General features: G+C 36.5%; 1 long non-coding RNA gene across 4 annotated transcripts in view; it reads left to right on the plus strand.

The window, feature by feature from the left end:
* LOC127950721 (uncharacterized) overlaps positions 1–22,177 on the plus strand; it is a 48,939-nt gene that overhangs the window by 14,453 nt on the left and 12,309 nt on the right. For 2 of the 4 annotated variants that reach the window (XR_008152520.1, XR_008152522.1), the window contains exons 2-3: positions 11,695–11,854; positions 11,984–12,111. This is a non-coding gene — a long non-coding RNA (uncharacterized LOC127950721). The remainder of the gene's footprint in view (positions 1–11,694; positions 11,855–11,983; positions 12,112–22,177) is intronic. The other 2 variants (XR_008152521.1, XR_008152523.1) reach the window with 2 other exon arrangements.

Genomic DNA, 22,177 nt, shown 5'->3' on the forward strand with positions numbered 1-22,177 from the left:
TACTGTGCTATACATTTAAAAGAAATGTATTTTATATCTATATAAATGTGTATATACTTGTGTATATACTGTGTTTTTTCATGAATGTATTTTACAACAATACAAAGTGTAAAATTATGATTATATATTTTTTTTCATTTTGTTATTTTTAATTCAAATGAAGTTGTCTTTATGTAGTAGATGATCAGGTCAACACAGAGAAGTATAGAAATTCTACCTTGAACTAAAAAAAAAAAAAAACTTGTGCTGGGATCGGATTGGATTGGTATCTGTAGATACTCAGAATTTTCGGGATCGGTCTGAAAAAATGGTATCTTGCATCCCCATTTAATTCACTGTGTGTCTTAAACAATTATTTTCATTCTTGGCCCGCTTCCTGGAGCACACCGGAGATGCCAAGGAAGAGCGCAAGAGAGAGATGAATGTTGTTATGTGGTGAGAAAAGTGAATGCCTTCAAAGTTTATAAATAGACATTGTGTATCACCACTAAATAAGAATGCTTAAACAATCAAGGTGTTTGAGATTCCCTGTCTTTGTGAGGAAAATGAATAAATCCCAACATCGCCAGGTCCCAACCCAGAAGGCCTTGTGCCAGTGCAGCTTAACTCACGTTTACCGTAAACAGGCTGGAATCCTGGCGTCTGTGTGAACAATGCACTGACTTGGCTGCCAAAACCATAACCCTGTGTTTATGACTTCAGAAGTGAGGCTCGGGATTGTGTAATAGCACGACTGGCTTTACAGCTGAGTACCTATGGAATAAGTTAGATAAAACCTACCTTTGAAACCCAGTGGCCTCTGAAGGATGTGCTGATTAGAGAGGTCAGACTGGATTGAGTCACCATACTGGGTTCTGTGAGGTATATCAGACTCAGAGTTCTGCTGTGTCCAGGCAGTGTGGGAGTAATGACGCATTGGAGTTTTTACCCAATAATTTAATTTCAAAGAAATGTTTTTTTTTTGTTAGTTTTTTTCCCTGTGACTGCGCAACTATGAAGTAGTTCCAAGACATGACAACATATCACTTTATTTGTTATTTCAAAGATCCTTTCAGACTGCCTGAGCAAAATAACCAAGAAAAACAGAAAATGACAAAGCAAACATGACACACACAGTAGGATAAAATTTATTTATTTGAAATTACTTGGAATATCAAAGGAAAGCTCTTTGTATGCCATATAAAGATATGTCTGATATCCTGTAGATATTGAATAGGTGATTCTTAGGTGGCCTCTATAATTGCATTAAAAACTCTTTCTTTATTGTTCTGCGCAGGCATAAATAAGTGTTAAAGGGATGGTACACCCAAAATTGAAGATTTTGTCATTAACTACTCGACCTCGTGTCTTCATTTTCGTAACACAAAAATTAAGATATTTCTGATTAAATCTGAGAGCTTTTAAGCCCTGCATAGACAGACAGCAATGCAACTGAAGTGTTCAAGGCTCTGATAGGTAGTAAGGACATTGTTAAAATAGTCCATGTGACATCAGTGGTTCCACTGTAATGTTATGATGTAATGTTCTAATACTTTTGGTGCATAAAGAAAATGGAAACAATGACTCCAACAATTCTTCTCTTCTGTCTCTTGACAGACAAAACTACCACTCGTTTGGAGCAACATAAGGGTAAATAATTAATGACAGAATTTTCATGTTTGGGTGAACTATTCCTTTAAGATGTCCACAGTCTGCTTCTACTTATCTTTTTGTGTCCAACTAACATCAGTGAAAGATGGTGAAAGGCAAAAATAAATACCGGTACATTTAAAAAAATTGAAATATTATTCATTATTTACTTTAATAAATTTATCAAAAACTTGTTCATGTTCTGGGTATTCTATAGTCTTTGTGCATACTTGAAGTCTAAAGCAAAGGCATCCAGAGTTTATTTTGCCTTTGTCATCCCATCTATGAATACTATAATATTTGGTAATTGTCTCTGAAGTGATGAATGGGAGAAGTTCAAAGAATTTATCCCAGTGATTAAAGGGACAGGCATCTTTTACTGGTGGCTCTCCAACGGGGTCATCGAGGTCTGACAGACTGGAAAGATCATGACACTCTCATCTTGTGCTGAGGGGCATCACTGAAGGATGTTCCATCTGCTTCAGCCAATAGAAGAGGGGCTCAATTGCTTAAGGGCTAATTTTGTTGTTTGTGGCTCAGCATGTGAGTGACTAAGACCAAAGTCAAGAGCTAGACTGTCCCAACACCCCTCAGGCCGAAAGGGCACCTGTTGTGCCGGCAGTCCGTTGAGATCTAATTTATGCAGCACAGCTGTAGCCCTTGGTGACTTGTGTTGACCTCTCAACTTTGCTTGATGGCTGTGTGATCTGGACACTTCTGTTACAGGGTGAAAGGAGTTTATGCTTCACTTGGGTTCTCTGACATGTTACTTATATTTCTAGCATTATGCTACTTATATTCCTGGTCATACCGCATTAGAAGATGTCATTTCACGTGTTTCACAGGTGTTGACATTTTCCCTAGCCCCCCTTAGTTAATTTTGATGATTTATATGAAAGTTAATATACGTCACTTCGAGCTGTGCTAATTCAACCTCTGTGTGTTAAACTAAAGATGTGAGCATTTCCTGCACTGGTTGTGTGGCATGCATATGGAAAAAGGGTAAAGTGTGTTAAGTTTGGAAAAATATTGAATAAATGGACATGCAAGAATCCAACATTTATGTAGACATACTAGACGTAAACATACTGTATTTGACTATTTAATATAAAACCACTGATATAAGACTAGCGGATAGAGGAAAGGTTTAGTGACGGAAGTGTGGGTAATTGAGTTTCCTTCCACTCAGCACGGCTTACTTTTCTTCTTTCATTTCTTGAAAAGACTTCTGTGTGGATTTGTGAGAGGTGGTGGAACAGTGATGTGATTGTATAGAGGAAGGTTCGAGCACCCTTTTCTTTCTCTGTTAATGCCAGCTAAGATGAATATTAATGTCCAGGAGCCAACACACATCGAGTCAGTTTATATAAACTCTCTGTTGTCCTTCTTTTCTCTCTCTGTTCTCTCGCGAACTCGCACACAGAGTCTATTCATACTAGCCCTCACACATCAACACACACACACACACACACACACAGGCACTATTTATACGATGTCTTACACGTATGGCATGGGCACATAAAAAAACAAAACATTGTAGCATCAGATATTTGCACCATTCAGAACTGGATTGAGAATCATTAAGGAAGTCAAATAATACAAAGTGGAATTATTCAGAGAAACTATAAATGTAATCTAATAAATAAATACATTTATCAATTTAAATGAGGTGTGTGTATTTTTATATACGTAGACGTATAAAGTGTAAAAAATAGCTATTGTTATTATTGATTAAATTGTAATTAAATAATTGTATAAATATAATCATTTTAACGTGTAATCAAAAGTATTATCAAATGTATATACAACATTGTACATGGTTGTAATTATTATTTCACTTGAATTTTATTTTGATTTATTTGATTATTTTAGAAATTTTAGAAAAAATGGTGTAGTCAAATCGATTAATTGCATCCAAAATAAGCATTTGTTTACATGTGTATGTAAATGTGTATATTATATTCAGCGATTTGACAGAACTAATTTTATTTACATTCAAAATTTCAGCACTGCCAGCTGTGTCTGCTGCATCAGGGGTAGGAAGGTTTGGAGATGTGTGCTTAAGTTAGTGAGAGTGTGTGTGTGGTTTTAGTAGCCTGCATGTATTGGGTTTCATGAAGGAAAGGCCAGCGGGCCGGCTGCAGGCCTGTAGCTCAGCTGCAGTGATCTGTCAGTGGATTTCTGTCAGATCAGGCATTTCCTCTCCACAGTGGCGCCAGCCTGCCTTACCCAGCACACTATAGAGCCAATCACTGGATGAAAGCATGTTTAAATATTTGCTGGGGGAACATATAGAGTTATTGTCTCCATCATGAGACTTTGTGACCATTGTAGGGGCTGTATTATTATTTTTAGTCTTATGTTTTCTTTATCAGTATTGAGGAAGTGAATTGGGGATTTTGGAGTATGGTAAACATTTACATGAACAATCACAATGCATTGTCAAGAATTAGACGATTAAAACTTTTACAATAGCCTGTGTTGCGATATGTTGTTTTTGTTTGTTTGTCCACAGCAGAAATGTTTATCTACGAGAGACAATTCTTTAATCTCTAGTTTGTCGTCTTTACTTTGAATTAACTGATTTAGAAATTTAGCAAAATACAGTAATTATTATATTGACTAATATTTTAAACTGATACTGTTTTACATGGTTTGTAAACATATACTGTACACTAGGGCTGTGTGATTTTTTTTCTGTTTATTTAAACAGACTGTAAAATGAAAAACCATAAGCATGACAGGTATATTTAAATGACAGTGCATATTTCCGTAATATTTTTAGTTTTTTTTTAAACTGTGTATACAACATAAGCTGAGATATAGCACAATAAATTCTCAATTAATTTGCAACAAACCTATAAAGTTTTGTTGCCAACAATGAAGACTTAAGGTCATTGCACATTGAGTCCGAAATTTTTGCAAGCGTTTTTTCGTATTCGTGATCTGAAAAATTTATCACACACAGAGACCCTGCACACTGAGTACGATGCGTATTAATGAATGCGTTGCGGAAAAAAACTGTACAAAATCACGTCTTCAAGTAGTGAGGATGATTTTTTTTGTTGTCTCTCTTCTTAAAAAGAGAAAAAGAAAGAGGAAATATTGGGTCCATCCACTCCTGTGATCGTGTAGAGAGGAAGGAGAGTTCCACCAACTGGAACCACATATTAAAAAGAAGACCACCAATTTCCGTGAATCAGTTGATCCTGAACAGAGACTGGAAGTATGGACCCGTGCGCGCATGCACAAACACACACACGGTTTACAGGGACTTGGTGTGCTATAATTATGACTGTGATATAATAATATTTGTAGTATTTTTAATACAATAATATTTGTATATATAACTGTAGGTATCTGAGCACTGGCGATTCTTTCACCACCATTGCCAGCAGTTTTACGGTGGCTCTGAGTTTTCAAAACGTCTCTCAAAATGCATTTATACAGTCTATGGTTTTTACGGATGCGAAAAACACAGAAAATTTAACTTGTTCCGAATTTTTTTTTTGACGGATGAAAGTCTCTGAGGCAATGTGCAATCGTGATTGATATAACGTGAGGTCAATTTTTTTTTTTTTTTTTTGACTCAGTGTGCAAAGGCCTTTAGGCTTCGAAGCTCGCCCCTCAACATGCAACATGCATTCAGCATTTTAGCAGCCCAACACTGAATATTATATTGTGGACATTGTATTTTATTAATAAAATAAAAATGTAAAAAAATTACAAAACAGAAATTAAATTAAAATGATCCTCCCTCTAAATAAATCAGTTATTTTTATTTAGTGAAAAATGGGCCAAAAGAGACCTCCGTACTAGTAGGCTACCAGAAAGGGCAACTTTTTATTTTTTTTAATCCTTGCATGATCTTAGTCATAGGCCTACATGATAAATATAAAAATTTATTATATCTTTACTACAAGTTTAAAAACAATGCTACAATTTTTATATTTAAGGAAATTAATCTTACCATCATGAAATGTCTACATAGGCGATGGTTTAAGGTGCATGTCGGCAATGTTGTTTTAGCGGGGGTGGGGTGTGAAGCTGGGGCTTAGGTAGACGATATTATCGGATATCGCAATATTTTTAAAGGCGATTATCGATAAGATATTTTTGACATCGGCCAGCCCTACTGTTCACATCATCAATATGTTCTGCATCTCTATTGGCTTTTTCACCACATTAAGTCATGTGGGACAGTAGTCCAGACTCCAAAGGTCTGTTTACCATTAAAGGACCTCGCACATGACATTAGTCTTGATGACCTGTTCTGATAATGGTAAGCTTGAGGAACAGGAGCTCACTATTTCATTATACAACCAGCTTGGTTTTGCTTTGCCCGGGTGTATAGACTAGCACTGTTTCTTTATGATGTCACCCGGCCCGCCCGAATTCCTATAGAAGCTGTGGATTTTACCATGTGGTGTTAACTTTTGTCTCCCTACCATCCTGCGCACCATCATCTAACTGTGTTTTCCTGGGATTGAGGCCCATGGGAATAGCTCTGCCCCTCCTGTAGATCTGATAGTCAAGCCAGTTATTGTTGCATTGTTGCTGTTGGGAGATTTGTTTCCATTAGCCAGAAGTGCTGCTCAGCTGAGAGAGTTAGCTGAGTACACACAGACAGGAAGATGTCAGATTCATCTCCATTACAGACAGCAGAGTCAGCCGAGTGCCGAGAGAGAGGGGCTGTTGGCTGTTGGAGGAAGGGGAGGGGCCGAGAGACAGAAGGGCTGGGGCCATTGATGAAGGCTGATCTTTTTTTCCTATATGGGCTTGAGAAAGTTCACCGAGTTCAGACTGAGTCATCAGCACACCGCAGATCTCTCACTCTCAAACATTCTAGCAGAAAGGAAATATTCTGTAGAGCCATGATTCTTCATTCAGGTGTTTGCATGTAGGTTTTGTGAGGGGAATTTGAAATGAGGCAGTTTAGCGAGTGGGGAATATTCATACACAACAGAGTTGTTCCTGTTAACTGAAACTATTACAAATCAGTCACTGAAATAAAGCTGGAGTAAAATTAAATATCAGTGTTTCGACAAAAAATTGCAAATAACTGAAATATGTTTTAGTATTACTAAAACTGAAATAAAGCTAATTAAAAATATTGGAAAAAAGAAAACTAATAAAAACGACAAAAGCACAGAAAATTACTAAAGCAAAAATGAAGATTGAAAATATAAAAAAACATTAAAATAATATTAAATACTAATTTTGCATGTTATTTGTTTGTAGTTGCTGAAGGGTATTCTAACTAGATGAAGCCTTATTCCCTTCTGGACTATTTAAGCACTGCGGTTTAGTGTTGAGCAAAGTTTTAGCATCTCTAGACAGAGACAGTTGGTTTAAAAAAACAAAAAACAATTGACTAATTGTACATTTATGTATACCTTTTACGCTCATTTGAGGTCTAAAATTAGTTTCATACTCTTGGGTCTCTTTCTTTATAAATATAATTAGCCAAACTGAAAAGCTAGGTCTGTGGTGCTTGTAAAAACACTTTAGTTGCTTTTAAAGGTCCACTGAAGTGCCTTGAAACGCACAGCCAGCGTTGCCAACTTCTTTCGATGGAGAGTAGCTAAAGCCTCCTTGAAAAGTCGTAAAATGTCACTAGATGATGTCATAAGCAAATTAACATATTCATGACATCAGTGTGTCATATTGTCTTGCCTCCCTGTGCTCAAATACTGCATTTTAATACAGCCAAATTCTCAATTTAACTGTTTTCATTGATGTATTTTATTGTTTCTGTTGTCAGAAAATGGAATGAGTATAAAATATTGACTGAAACGCAACTGAAATGTTAAAGAGATGGGGTCCTATTATGCTTTTTCACTTTTTGAATTTTAGTCAGTGTGTAGTGTGTATGTTTGGGCGTAAAAAAGATCTACAAATCCCTTTTCAAGAACTACAACAAATGGTTTGTTTGGACTACAGCATTAGTTTCCAGGGTTTTGTGATGTCAAAGCAGCCCATTTGAATATCATTAAATGAATATATATATATATATATATATATATATATATATATATATATATATATATATATATATATATATATATATATATATATATATATATATGATTTATTATTACTATCATTATATTGTTGCTTTTGTTAAAATAATCAAAAGATTGTCACACCATGAATATTAAATTTTTCCCCCAGTAGTCTGTTTTATTCAAACAAATATTAACCATTTTTTCATTTAGATACAGAAGAACTTTGCCTGTTAAATATTAAAAACAAATTAACAAACAAAAAAATCTGGATCTCCAGGTCTGCCATGCAAATCAACTGTTCCTGCTCATCTCCAAACTGGATCACTTCTCTCCACTTTCTCTAATTGAAGAATCAGTTATTAGATCTGTCAGCTTTAAGAATTTTATACTTAGATTTTTGGGGTGAATCAAACTGTAACACTGTGTGTCCCAACCAGATGTGAGGCTATGCAATAAAAAGTGTGTATTCCATGTAGGGACAGCTGTAGGGGAAAAGCTGTTCCTGAGTCTGCTGGTTCTTGTACCCGTGTATTTTCCGGAATCGCAGTGTAAAGGGGGCTATGGTTGATGAGGGGTGAATACTTAGGGGTAAGAAACAAAGAAAGGTGATCAGATTGTCCCAGGTGGGGGGTGGGGTCACAATGTAAGCTCCATCAAAGTTTTGTCTCCTTTAGTATGGCAGGAAACATGTTGATGGAATTTGGGGGCCACTGTCTTTAAGTTGGAGTGATTTAAAATCACCCGTGACAATAAAAGCAGCCTCCAGGTGAGTAGTCTTTTTTTTTTTCCATACACCATTTTTTTCTGAAAACTATACAGCTAAATTGGGAACACTGCATGCAGCATTATTCAATGTGGTGGCGTAATTTCAACTTGATCAGGAAGACAGGGCGGGACATATCAAGCAGCCCAGCCCCCTTTTTAAAATAGCCAATAGCATTTTGTTTATATCTGCTTGGGCCATTGAGCTCGGTAAAGCCAGATTTGACAGACCACTCCCTAGATTCAGTACTAAAAAAAATAAGGATCATAATCATGCTGAGGCTGTGTAGTTTTAAAAGTGTTTAATACATGCCGACTCGTGCATATGATCTCATCTCAGGACAAGATCAGACTGTGAGCACTTCCGCTGTTCGCGTGACCAGACGAAACCACACCTCATTTGCCCCAATCGAAAGCACCGTACAGGAAATACTACTGTGAACATGTGACCAGTCTCAGCCGTATCTTATTTATAGTGTTGGTAATCCTGAATCTGTAAGTATTACATTTATGGATTAAGGGGCCGTAATATTATAATGAGATCCTTTTTCAATGTCACCTAGGGGAGTGAAATCGGATGCATTAATTTTTTTCAGACACTTGCGAAAAAGGCAAAGTTACTGGGTTAATCTTTTTCACATTTCCTTGGTTGGTAAATGCACCGGGGACCCAATTATAGACCTAGAGATAAATCCTGGAAAAGTCTGATTTTCATGATATGTCACCTTTAAGACTAACATATTTATACTAACACCCAAAAAACTTTAATTTTGATTTCACAGGGACTTTAATCCTTGACCTCCTTCCAACGTTTCTGCTTCATGAGCATATCAGTTGTACTATTAAAATTAATGTTATTTCCCCATGCTTTCCCATAAAGCCTGGAAATACCGGCATTCAAGTTTCTGCAGGTCTTATCATAGTTTAAATAGTCAGAATGATGCTTTGGCCGTTAACATTTGCAATGCAAATCTCCTCTTATACTGACTTCTCATATTAATATATTACTACTGATTTTCATATCAACTGTTTTTAGTTTATAGATTCATCAAAAACAGTTTGCGGTTTCCTTTTGTGTTCTCTTGTGAACAGTGTAGAGTTGAACCCGGATCATGAATGAATGAATGAATGACCTGTCCTCCAATTCTTTCTCAGAGCATACATTCATTAACATCCGTGTTATGGACTTTATGAATGAAGACTATCTTTGACGCATCAAGTAGTAGTGAGAACTCACAATAAAATGCATGCTAATGCCAAATGCATGTTTTTCTGGAAATATTAACTAGAGACTGTCCTTGCATCACCCTCAAACACGCATATAAAGATTATGGTTTGTTAAAGAACTGAACTGGCAGAATGAACACAGTCCTCTACCACCACCACTTGACCACCTGCCTGATACGAATAGAGAGCGTATTGTATTCATAATTCTTCCATAACAATGCAATGTGTTTATTTTCCTGAAGCAGCAGGACTTCTCACCCTGACTTATGCGTTCTCAATGCGATTGGCATTTTGGGTTTCATATGATTCTCTTGTTTTTGGCTGGTTAATACTTCCCCTTCTATCATTTTGCTGTTACATCCCATTGTCTGATGTGATGGGGCCAGAAAAAGAACATGTTGCTATTGTGCGGAATTGAAACTTGGAATAGAAAGGTATCTGTGTGCCTTTCATATGTAAATGCATGTAAAACAGGACATTTTTCTTTAAAGATGGTGACCGTGACCGTATTTATTGCATGTCTTGGGATATATTGTTGTGTGAATAAAAGAGTAGTATTATCTCTGCTGTAAACCTGTGGTCTGGTTTTCTTTGGGAGTGAAGAGTCTTTAAATGTTTAGTTGCAGGTCGATGTGCATGTTTCAATTGGGCTTTTTCTTTAAGCCGAAAGGCATATAGACAGGAATTTCGGTAGCACTTTCTATGAAGCCCGTATTTATAATACATTATAAGGGTATTCTTAAGGCATTATAATGAATGCATAATGCATTATAAAAAAATGTATAATATGTTTTATCAACAGGTTTAATATATTATAATATTTACTTATTTGTGGTTATAGTTTTTAAGAGTATGATCATTTAACACAATGAACACGTAGCATCCACTTTTACAATGGATTATACTTTTCATAGTTATAATGTATTAAGTCTTATATCTTCCCATTTTTCTGATGCTACTTTATTCAAAGCGGTCAAATACCACTTATAAGTAGTAATAATAATAATAAATTCTCTCAAACAGGCATAAGAACAGATATCAGATTAGATGACTCTGTAATATGACACATTTGCTTTGAACTATTTTTATTGTATGATTATTTTGATGGCACCCTTTAGAGAGCTGATGATAAGTAACTCTGCAACTACATATCAACTAGCAGTCATTAGAGTATTAGAATGTCTGCTACTGTAAGTATATGCTAACACTTATTTTGATGCTCAACCAACAGATAAACTGACTATACATCAGCTTATTCTACCATACTAGATTCTACCATTCTTTAGCATACTAATACTCTAATGATGACAGTTAGTTGACATGTAGTTGCAAAGTCGCTCATAGTCGACTGATTAAGGGGACCATGTAAATAAAATGTAACCATTTAAATATTGCATGTTCTTTCAGTTACAGTATTAATCTCACATCAGTTAAATGGCATACGCTCCACAGGAAACACTCAATATCTAACCACTCACAAGCTGTAGTAAGATACTGTGCAGATCTTAAACAATGTCAAGATTTTATACAGTCCATTTTACTGTAAATGAAGTAGATTTAATATGATGTTCATTGTGTGTTTAATGCCTTAAGAATACCCTTATAATGTATTATAAATACGGGCTTCATAGAAAGTGTTACTGAAATTTCTTAGGCTGTGTCTTTTGATATTGGCTGTCGGTGAAGATACAAAAGAGTTACATTTACTTGACTTTATATTTAGGAATAGATTCTTCAGTCACTTCACTAAATGTTTGCATCTTATTTTAGTAAGCAGAGAAATTAACTTCTAGTGACTTTCAAACTGGACAGTTCATTAACAGCTGTACAAAAGTTTAGGGTCAGTACCATTTATTTAGCCTGTTCAAGAAATGTATACTTTTATACAGCACGGATGTATTAATGTGACAGTAAAACATTTATAATATATCAAAACGTTTATGTTTCAAGTAAATGCTGTCCTTCCTCAAATAATCTTGAAGATTAAATATCATGGCTTCCTTAAAATTACATAAAAGGGATAATTCACCTAAAAATGAAAATTTGATGTTTATCTGTTTACCCCCAGGGCATCCAAGATGTAGGTGACTTTGTTTCTTCAGTACAACACAAACCACTTATAAGTCTGTGATCCACCATCAAGCAAGAAGATGAAGACGCCTCACGCGCCTGCTGCTGAGAACGCGCTCAGGAGAGTCCTAACAGTTCGGACACTGTGTGAATCAGAGGTAAAAAAAAAAAAAAAAAAAAACCTTTTTAACTACTGTTCATTTTCTTGCACAGACAGATCATTTTGTGCCTTTACACATCATTGTATCGCCACAGGGTTTCATTTTTTTTTTCTTTTTTTTTTTTAGTTCTTTGTTTTAGCCATGATTCCCATCTACTTCCATTATAAGACTGACAGACTGCAACGGTTTGTGAAAAATCTTTGTTTGTGTTCTACTGAAGAAACAAAGTCACCTACATCTTGGATGCCCTGGAGGTAAACATTAGGTTTGGAAACTGAGGTTCACAGGAACCGTGAGCAATTTCGAAGTTTTGGTTCTGGTGCGACGTGTGACCAAACACTGTGAACAGCCCTGCCCTGTTCTGATGATTCTGCGTTTCCTGTAAAGGATGTCACAAACCAAATAACAGTAACGCAGCACTACGTCTTTAATTACTGAGCACATCGTTTCCATTCCAATGAGCTGCACTCCACAGATTTGCCCGCTGCGTCATGTTTTTAACTGCCGAACACGTTTCCCACAACTGTATGTGCACCTTTGATATCTGTGCACGTCGTTTTGTCTGACTGTACATGTACCAGCAGCGCGCAGCACCTTCCGCCTCTAAATTACATTATATTTGCTCCATATTGTTATTAATATACATACTGACTTCAGCTTGCCCCACTGAATAAACAGACGGATATTTTTGTGTAGATATGAGGGTTCGATTATTTAGTATACAGGTCATTTCAAGAGTGATAAAATCTTTATTTTTATGCATTTAAAATGTTTAAACATGTGGAAACCACTCATTGCATCACACCGTCTCCTGACTGCATTATTATTTGTAAAATAGGGGCTTTATGGAGTTTGTGTGTATACATGGTTATAAGTATTACAGTTTATATTTAATAAATAAAGGGAAATTAACAAGTGCCTTAAACCTCAAGGGACCATTTAGCCAACCAGTTTATTCCTGCTGGAAAAGCTAAATGTTCTTGATAGTGTAAAAAACATCAGCTTTAAAACACATGCTGGCTGATGGACTAGGATTACTCAAAATTACTCACTACCTTCCAGCAACGCTACATTCAATGAAAGTACAATAGTAAAAAACATAATAGTTCATTTAAATGGAACCGGAATCGGAAGCTGAAAATTTGTAGACTGTAATATGTTGAATTTTGACATTGCCAACCTTTAAATTAAGTTGACATTAAGTTGACAGTGAGTAATAAACAGTATTGAGCATTGAGTAGTTGAGTATTCTACATTTTTCCTTACCCTTATTTTTGTAATAGTTGTTTAATGATTTCAATGGAATGGGAAATTTCTAATGATTCTCAACCCTAGTAAGCAGATAAACATGGAATTTTCTATTTTATGTGAACTGTCCCTTTAAGGTAGCACTGCTGTTTTTGACTGGGGTAATTCCAGCTTTTGTGTGCAAAAGAGACTGTTTTTGAACAAAAAATCACACTGACCCCAAATTTTGAATATTAAATTGTCTTATTACCAGTTAAATGTTACATTGCATTTTCTGAGCAAGAGATTTATTTTTAATTTGTTTATAATCTTATCTTTACCAGTGAAATGTCACAATGCTGTTCTACTAAATATTTTGTAAACTCTTTTCTCCCCTTGATTGAATTCCTGAACTAACTAAGGAACCTGAGATATATTGGAATATTTCATTGTTTTATTACGGGGACATCCTCTTTTCATTGACTCTCTTCCCTTCTTCTGTCTAGCCTCTGCAGTGATTAATCATTATTCATGAAATCCTAGTTTATTTAAAACATTTCAGGGAGGCTGTGACTTATTGTTTTGTTTGTTTTGTCCACATTTTGAGCTCTGTTGGAGACATTGGATGGAAAAAGTGATCAAAATAAGAGGTAAATAATAAGTAATAAGTGATAAAAGGTTATAATAATAAGTGGTGTGGTTGGAGAAACCAGATCTGATGTGGAGTTTACTAGTAACCTCAGCATCTCTGATTTCAACAGTAAATTCTAAATTAGTTCCAGACTTTTTTTTTCTCAAGAATTGAATTGGAAAACATAAATGATCTGTGTCAGCAATTAGGCAAATGTGTGCAGCGTGACAGCGTCTCAATGTTCCTTTCCGCCGATTTAACACATCGGGGGATTTTAGCTTTTATCTGGTTCCTCTTTTCTGGTTTTTGCTCCTTTAAACATGGTGGGACTCATACCTGTCAATGTGTGTCACACAACCTCAAAGGAGACGTCAGTGGTTACCGCCTAAACAGAATGCGAGCTTGCTTATCTAATGGAACGCAAGTGAAAGTTTCTTCTGTGGGTTCCACTGAGGCTCATGTTCCTCGAGCAATGGTTTATAACCTATCTGAAATCGAGTTTATGTGGAGTGCGCCTTTTTAAATTTCAGTTAAACTACTTTCATACTCGCATAATTTGGTAGTCCTAGTCGTCAAAAACACACCCTTTGAGGTAAATGACTTTGGACCAACTGCTTCATCGACTCTCCTGAGGCTCAATGATCTTGAATTATAATACCAAAACAAAGAATACCAGATATGTTTTATTTATTTATTCAAATCTACTTTAGCAACAAAATGTATTTCTACAGCACATGCAAACTTTTGATATACAGGAGTAGATCTTGGACAGGATGTGCTCCTAATAAGTTACAAACAGGTGATAAAGTGTTTACTTTCTTCCTAGTGTGATATCATATGGATGTATTAATTACATTTAAGTGAGCTGTTTGCTTAAGCTCACCTTCGATTTGTGCTAAAGCACTTCTCGGGTTTTGTGGTATGTTGGTCATGTTTTTCTGTTGTTTTTCTTCACTTGACTGACCACGTAAGTGGGGTTTATGCTGACGATAGCTGTATATTACTCACTCCTTCCTGAAAATGTGTGGGGACCCTCCCCTACAGTGGGCCGTGGCCAAGAATGTAATGCACACCTCTGCAGCATTTGAATACAGCACAGTAATTTCCAACCACACGTGCATCTCTGTCACCACAGGGAGTACGCCACCTGATCCGAGTTCTCTTAGCGGAAAGAGAAACCAGAACTTACTACGAGACTAAAATAGATTGAAGCAAAAAACCCAGACAATCATTCCTTCACATTTTTTCCCCATTTCTGTCATCAACCCACCTATTCTGTTTTTTTTTCTTTAATAAGCTATAAAGAAAATTGAGCTGGGACTTTACCTAAATTCATGCGCCAATTCAAAGAATTGTTTGGATCTTGCCCATTTGTTCTAAATGTTGACATTGTCATCAATATTTATAAATATGCTGTATATTACTACAGCAAATATTAGAGCCACTGTCCATGCATTTAGACAAAAGTGGTTGATCATAAAGCAGCATTGTCTTTTCAAAGTCTTTTCAGAGCTGTTGACTTTCATATTTAACCTGATTATTAAAGTGTGATTACTCGGTCATTGAATCACACTGAATCACATTTATGTATCTCGTACAGAGTGAAAGACAAACCGCAGATAGAACGGAAATGAACCTAAAAGGACTTGGGCGTTGCTGTTAGTTTTGTTTTTGATCAGAAGACTATGATTTAACTCTGTGGTGATCAACCGCTCTGCCCTGATTGTGATTCCAGCTGATGGACATGGGACATCATGTGAGCTCTAGGTGCTAACGTGTGTGTTGTGCGGTTGTTGCGCTTCATTGGTACGTCATCGCTGGGAGCTGGTTATAGATTCTCACCCAGTCTCAAAATGGAACGACGGCAGCGGAGCGCTCTGCTGGATCGACATGACACAGCAGGTGTTCCTCCCAACATGGCATCCAACATATGGAGGGGTGGGAGGGAGCCACACGTGAAAGTGCTGTAATGCCTTATGAAAGGATCAGGTCACCAGGCTTTGGATTGTGACGGGCTCCATCCGGCCCTGGTCATGTCCTTATATAGCTCAAGACATTATGGCCATGTACTCAGAAAGGTTATAGCATAATTTGAGTGATCATCCTTCATAAACTTGTAAACTTGTTACAAAAGTAAAATGCAGTAATTACACATTTTGTCACCATTTACATGGACTCAAATAGGCATTCTTAAAGTAATAGTTCACCCAAAAACCTATTAATTGTAAACAGAGTTTACAATTTGTAAAATTGTAAATGTAAAAAGAGTTTTTTTTTTTTTAACTCAGAATAAGATTTGTTATTAAGAATATGGGTAACTTATTTTGTGTTCAACAGAAGAAATAAACTAATACAGGGTTGAAACAACTTGAAGGTGAATCAGTGATGATAGAATTTTCATTTTTTGGTGAACTGTCCCTTTAAACAATGATCTGACCTGTGACTGATAAGCTTGGATCAATTATGCTTAAATTCAGAGAAAATGTGTGGTAATTGATCAAACTTCAAATCAAAACTACCCCCTCCCAATTTCCAGTTGTGCTGCAGTAACTGTTTTGCCTCTACATATATCATATGCATTTTGATAATAGTAACAATAAATATTTATAGAAATAATAAAATGGCAATATAATAAACTGTTTTATTATATTTATAACATTTATTGGTTTATATTATGACTTTAATGACCTAATCTGGATTATGACTGCATACTAAAAGTACTTTTTATTAAATATCTAGTATTAAAGGTGTAGTAACCTCACCTCCTTTCAACACATTTCAGTGCTGTTAAATGGCTTGCACGGATGATGTGGCTAGCCTCAGCTGCTCTCACTAGTGTGAAGTTTTACCAGTGAACAGACAGTGTTCTATCTACAAGAGGGATGCTATGATGTGTGATTACAGGTTTAATCTGACAGGGCGTAAAAGTGTTATGGAGAAACATAAGCGTGTGCCTGAGGCCAGTCCAGGTGAGCTCGGTCTCATGCGTCACTGTGTTCAACTCTATTGACTTTCACTTTGGAAAAAAATAGGCAGCACAAGTACATAAGTTCATTTCACTGTGACTTCCATATAATGGTCTGGAGGGATTTACCAGGTATAATCCTCGTCAAACAATCGTTGTTGCTTTGCGGTTTAACCTTGTGTTTTTTTTTCCTCTGTGTGAACAGACACCATTTTTAAACATTAGGTCATTGTTAAACTAAACCAAAGTGTTGGTTAGTCAAAGCAAACAAGGCATCTGTTTACAATACATCGAGCATATTTGCCTTTCATCTTTTCATAAGAAACTGTAGACACATGGTTGTCCAATAATCATTTAGCATTCAGTCTCCATTGTGTCATGGAATATGTCATCCAGATTAAATCTGTCAGTGCTATAACAACAAGTGTTAAATTAGCAAACTAATCATGTTTCAGTTCCGTTTGCCGGGGTCTACTTTATCTGAGATCTTCAGGTCTCTTCAGGTCTTTTTTAACAGTTAGAATTTTATCTAAAAATGTGGTTTTATTAGTTTCTTGGATCACTTCCTTCCTGGGTTTTTGTCTCTCTAGTGGGCATCACTGAAGCTTTGGAACAGCTTGAAGTTTTAGCTCCTCAGTCTGACCCCTTCCTCCTGTTTCTCTCATTGCCACCAGCAACCTCTTCTTTACATGCTGTTCTTCTATAGCACAAGACTCCCCACCGAATTCACCTTAAACCCCGAGCTATTCTTAGTATGTTTCTTGATTCTTCCCAGGATTCTTTTTTTCCGCCTTCTCTCTCTTTTTTTATTGTATGGTTCTGAAAAGTGAAATTTGTTCATAATATACCTCTAGTTCCTGCCTGTCATTTTATTTTTCTCATCAGCATGCCGTTTGTCGTTGTGAGACAGGAGAATTAAATGTCCTATAGAGGCTGTTGTCTCTCTGAGGGGCCTCTGAGCGTTTTCCCCCGGCGATGAGTGCAGCTGCGGCAGTAAAACCTCAGCCGTCAGCAGCTGATAGTGATCTGTGTTTGCAGTGCAGCATCTGCATAATCAGTATTCATGACTGTGTCTAGGTGTAAGCAAGTTCTCTTAATCATACATGGTAGAACTTTCCCTTTTGTTTTTCTTTTTTTTTTTTTTTTACCTCACCCACATGTACCTGGCCTGGCACAGCTCCAATACTCCTCGGGCATCCTCAGAACTGGTTTGGATTCTGTGTTTGTACAGTAATTCTGAAGAATGCCAAATCTGCACTATTAGTTCATGCTTGATTGGTGTAAATGTGTTGTGTTGTGTTAATTCATTCATGGCCTCACTGGGGCTCTTATTTTAATGGTTGAAGTGGTTGAAGTGACCTTGTTAGCACTCAGCATTTTTTTTTCTTATGTAGAACTACAGCATCCCTTTATATGTTTCCTGTCTCGCCGATATTGAGCACATAGGGTTTATGTAAGGTCAGTTATGTTATGTAAAGTAATTTAGTAAAAATCTATTCATATTAAATACAGTAAAAAATATTTGTTGTAAATTAATTGAATTTTATATTTCAAAAGTGATCAAACGGTTAATGTTTTAATTAATTTTATTAGAAAATATTTGAATAAAATCAGTCAAAAATCAGTATTAAAGGGATGCTAATGCGATTTCAAGTTTTTCTTTCTCTTTGGAGTGTTACAAGCTGATTGTGAATAGATAAGATCCCTGAAGTTGCAAAGACTAAAATCTCAAAACCAAAGAGATATTCTTCATCAAAGTTAAGATTTAAACACGCCCCTACATCTCCTATGTCACTGGAAATATTTGTGTAATGCCTGCCAAATGTTCACGCAAAGAAAGAAGGTGAGGTTTCAGTAACTGCAGTTAGTGTTGAAGCAGCCATGTCAGGGAGAGCTGTGTGTTTCTAGGCAAAATCATTTTATTTGGCTTTCCTTAAAGAAGATGCATTTAGGAATCTTTTAGATTACTTATAACAGAACATTTGGTAACACTTTAGAATAAGGTTCCATTAGTTAATGTTAGTTAATGTATTAATTTACATGAACAAACAATGAATAATACATTTATTACTGTATTTATTCATCTTCGTTAATGTTAGTTAATGAAAATACAGTTATTCATTGTTAGTTCATGGTAATTCACAGTGCATTAACTAATGTTAACAAGCACAACTTTTGATTTAAATAATGCATTAGTAAATGTTGAAATTAACATGAACTAAGACTTATAAATGTTGTAGAAGGATTGTTCTTGCTTAGTTCATGTTAACGAAGGTAGTTAACTAACATTAACTAATGGAACCTTATTCTAAAGTGTTACCGAACATTTTATTGCAACCGTTTGGTGAACCTAGGAGAGGAGGTTATTCTGACTTTGCTGCGACAATCTGGTGCTTCTGAATAAGCTACTGTATGTTTTGTTATTAGTTTAAGTATTTGCTATTGACTGTTCAAATGAGGAGTTTTGAGAGAGAGAGAGAGAGATGGTCACACAGTGGAGTCAGCTGAATTAACCCTCCGTGGCTTGTGTACTGCAAACACATACGAGCTTCATCACTGTGTCTGTCTCACGACTCTGTGTTTTTTTTTTTTTTACATTAAAGCATGTCAACATATTCTGTTACACCAAATACACAAAATAATGATCTTTTAAAAAAGCATCATATGACCCTTTTAAATCATAAAACAGAATCAAATATTAATCAAAATTAAAAGGTATCTTTTATTTGAATAATCATTTGAATAATGTGGTTTGATCGGCTGATTGCCAATGCTGATATCAAAGTGTTTCGTAAACACTGCTTTAATGCTGTGAATATTATGAGATCACAGAATTGTCATGGCTTGCCTTTTCAAATCAACCATGCAACAATTTTTATTGAAAATCCACAGCACATGTTTCGCAAGTCTTGACAGGGAAAGCAGTTTAAATTACCATATCTTACGATCATTGACATGATAAATGATGCATAAGGAGGATTCAGAGTTCTTAGCATCGCAGTCTAATTACCTTCAAAACAAGCTCACAGATGGAGCAATTACAATATTTTAGACCCATAGGGAGGCATTTACATTGGTAATCAAAAGGACAGCAATTCTGGTAAACACATGCGCTGTGTATCATTATTTAAATAATCAGATCCGATCCCTCTCTCCAATCCCCAATTGCCCCCCTGAGCCAGATGAAACAGCTGACCTATTTGTCAGTGACCCCTTACTAGAAAACAACGCGTAGCCTTAGCATTGAATCCGGGAAGACAGGATTGCAATGGCTTTGTGAGGATGAGTGTGACATTCTCGGATTTCATGCTGTTATTCCAGAGCTAGAGGGTCGATGCCGGCTTCACATGTGTCACGTGTAGCGGCAGTCACCTGACCTGAGTGTCAGGATTGTTGGCAGCGATAGCCTGAAGACTGACTGACATTTAACTGAAGAATAACTGCTAAGCCAAATCAACTGTGTCTGCACTATTGGAACTATAAGTCCTCTGTTTGTTCTGTTTTGCCTATAATAAACTGTTAGTCACATGAGCGCTTTCATGTTTAGCAGGGTGTTTTTTGCTTCAGGCTCTTGAAAGCAGCTTGTGGAAGCCCAAAGTTATTTCTCCTGATTGACAACCTATTATGGCAAGTAAAGTACAACTATGTAATACCGACTAGTTATAAAAGGGTTAATTGTTTTCCCCTGTCTGTGTTTGTTGCCTGCTGGCCTGAACATCATGTTGGTTTAACCCCTGTTAAAGGATGAAAGAGATGTTTGACTTTCCGCAGCACTGCAGCAAATTCCTCGAGATCAGTACAGACTGACATTAGGCTCCTGCAGATATTTCAGCTCTCATCTGGTTTGTTAATGCATGTACTGTGGCAGCCAGAATGTATTTTGTACAAACAGACTTTCTGTGATCAGAATAGTTATTGTATCACTTGCCTGAAAATAAATATTTTGAGTAAGTTATTATCTAGATGTTAGTCATTGGGTGGTTTGTATGTTCTGTTAAAGGGAATTTCACCTAGCTAATTTATCAGATTATAAAAACCTCGAAAAACGGAGTTGATAAAATGCTGTCTTTGATCTTATGAATATGCCGCCACATGGCCTAGTTTTTGGATGCTTGTTTGACGTCTGTTTGAGGAGACGGGTTAATGACACTGTCGTTAAAAAAATTGGTTCAATACATTTTAAAATATATTTAAGTAGAAAAGTTATGTTAATTACTAATAATATTTTAAAATCAATTTACAAATCAACCAATTCAACTACTTCCCAACATTTGAAAGTGAAAGTGACTTGACATTCAGCCAAGTTTGGGGACCATACTTAGAATTCGTGCTCTGCATTAAACCCGACCAAAGTGCACACACACAGCAGTGAACACACACACAGCAGTAAACACACACAGTGAACACACACCCGGAGCAGTGGGCGGCCATTTATGCTGCGGCGCCCGGGGAGCAGTTGGGGGTTCGATGCCTTGCTCAAGGGCACCTAAGTCGTGGTATTGCCGGCCCGAGATTCGAACCCACAACCCTAGGGTTAGGAAAATCTAATATACAAATTTATTGAATTCAATTTTTTTTAGCACAATTCATATCAAAAACATACCAAAGTAGTTCTGTAAATTAAACCTTGCTCAATTAATTTAGGCATCACAGCATTCTAATGTCTTTTTTATTAGACAGGACAGTTTAGAGCAGAAAGGAAAGTATTGGGTGGAGAGAGGGGGACGGAGGGCACATTCATAATCTCAGATTAATTGCATTTTATTATGAATGTGATATCGCATAGCTTGTCAACGAACTACGTCTCTGTGTATTAAATGCTGCTCTATCTGAATGTACGTGATGGAAATTTACTACAAATCACAGAACAGGCTTTACTGACGAGATGCGCATGACAATTGCATGTGATTTATCATGCAGCCCTAGTTACCAATATATTTGGCGCCCCTTTTTAGAAAAAGTACAATAGAAATGTTTTTTACTGTAGTACTAGACCTTTCAAACTCTCAGTATTTTGTTTTTGTAAGCTCAAAATCATCTTTGCAACTTATTTGGTTTTCTTCCCAGAATGTTGGTGCATTTGTTTGAGAGGCCGAAAGGAACATTTTGTGTAGAGAGTGACTTGTTGGATTATCTTATCAGTGCACTGATAATGGGCTGAACATGCCCTGTACTGATGGATTGCAGCGTCCTCAAAGAATGCCGGCTGAAATCAGACATGACATGGACGGGAACCCGGGGAGATTTGTAAACACGCTGATAGCAGCAAAAAGGACTATTGTCAATATGTGGCTCCAAACAGCCGTGTTGAGATTACGCTGGCCCGCTCACTCACACACAATCTATCATAATGTGCCAAACTTTCACCATGGTGGCATTATGGATGCGATGGGAACCAAGCAGGCCCTTTGTGGAACAAATAAGTGAGCCTCTAAAAATACTCCTCCTGCTGTCCTAGTAACTCTTAGTGATAAACCCAGCCACGTTTGTGACAATG

The sequence above is a fragment of the Carassius gibelio genome, chromosome B2, assembly GCF_023724105.1.
Source record: "Carassius gibelio isolate Cgi1373 ecotype wild population from Czech Republic chromosome B2, carGib1.2-hapl.c, whole genome shotgun sequence".
NCBI lineage: Eukaryota > Metazoa > Chordata > Actinopteri > Cypriniformes > Cyprinidae > Carassius > Carassius gibelio.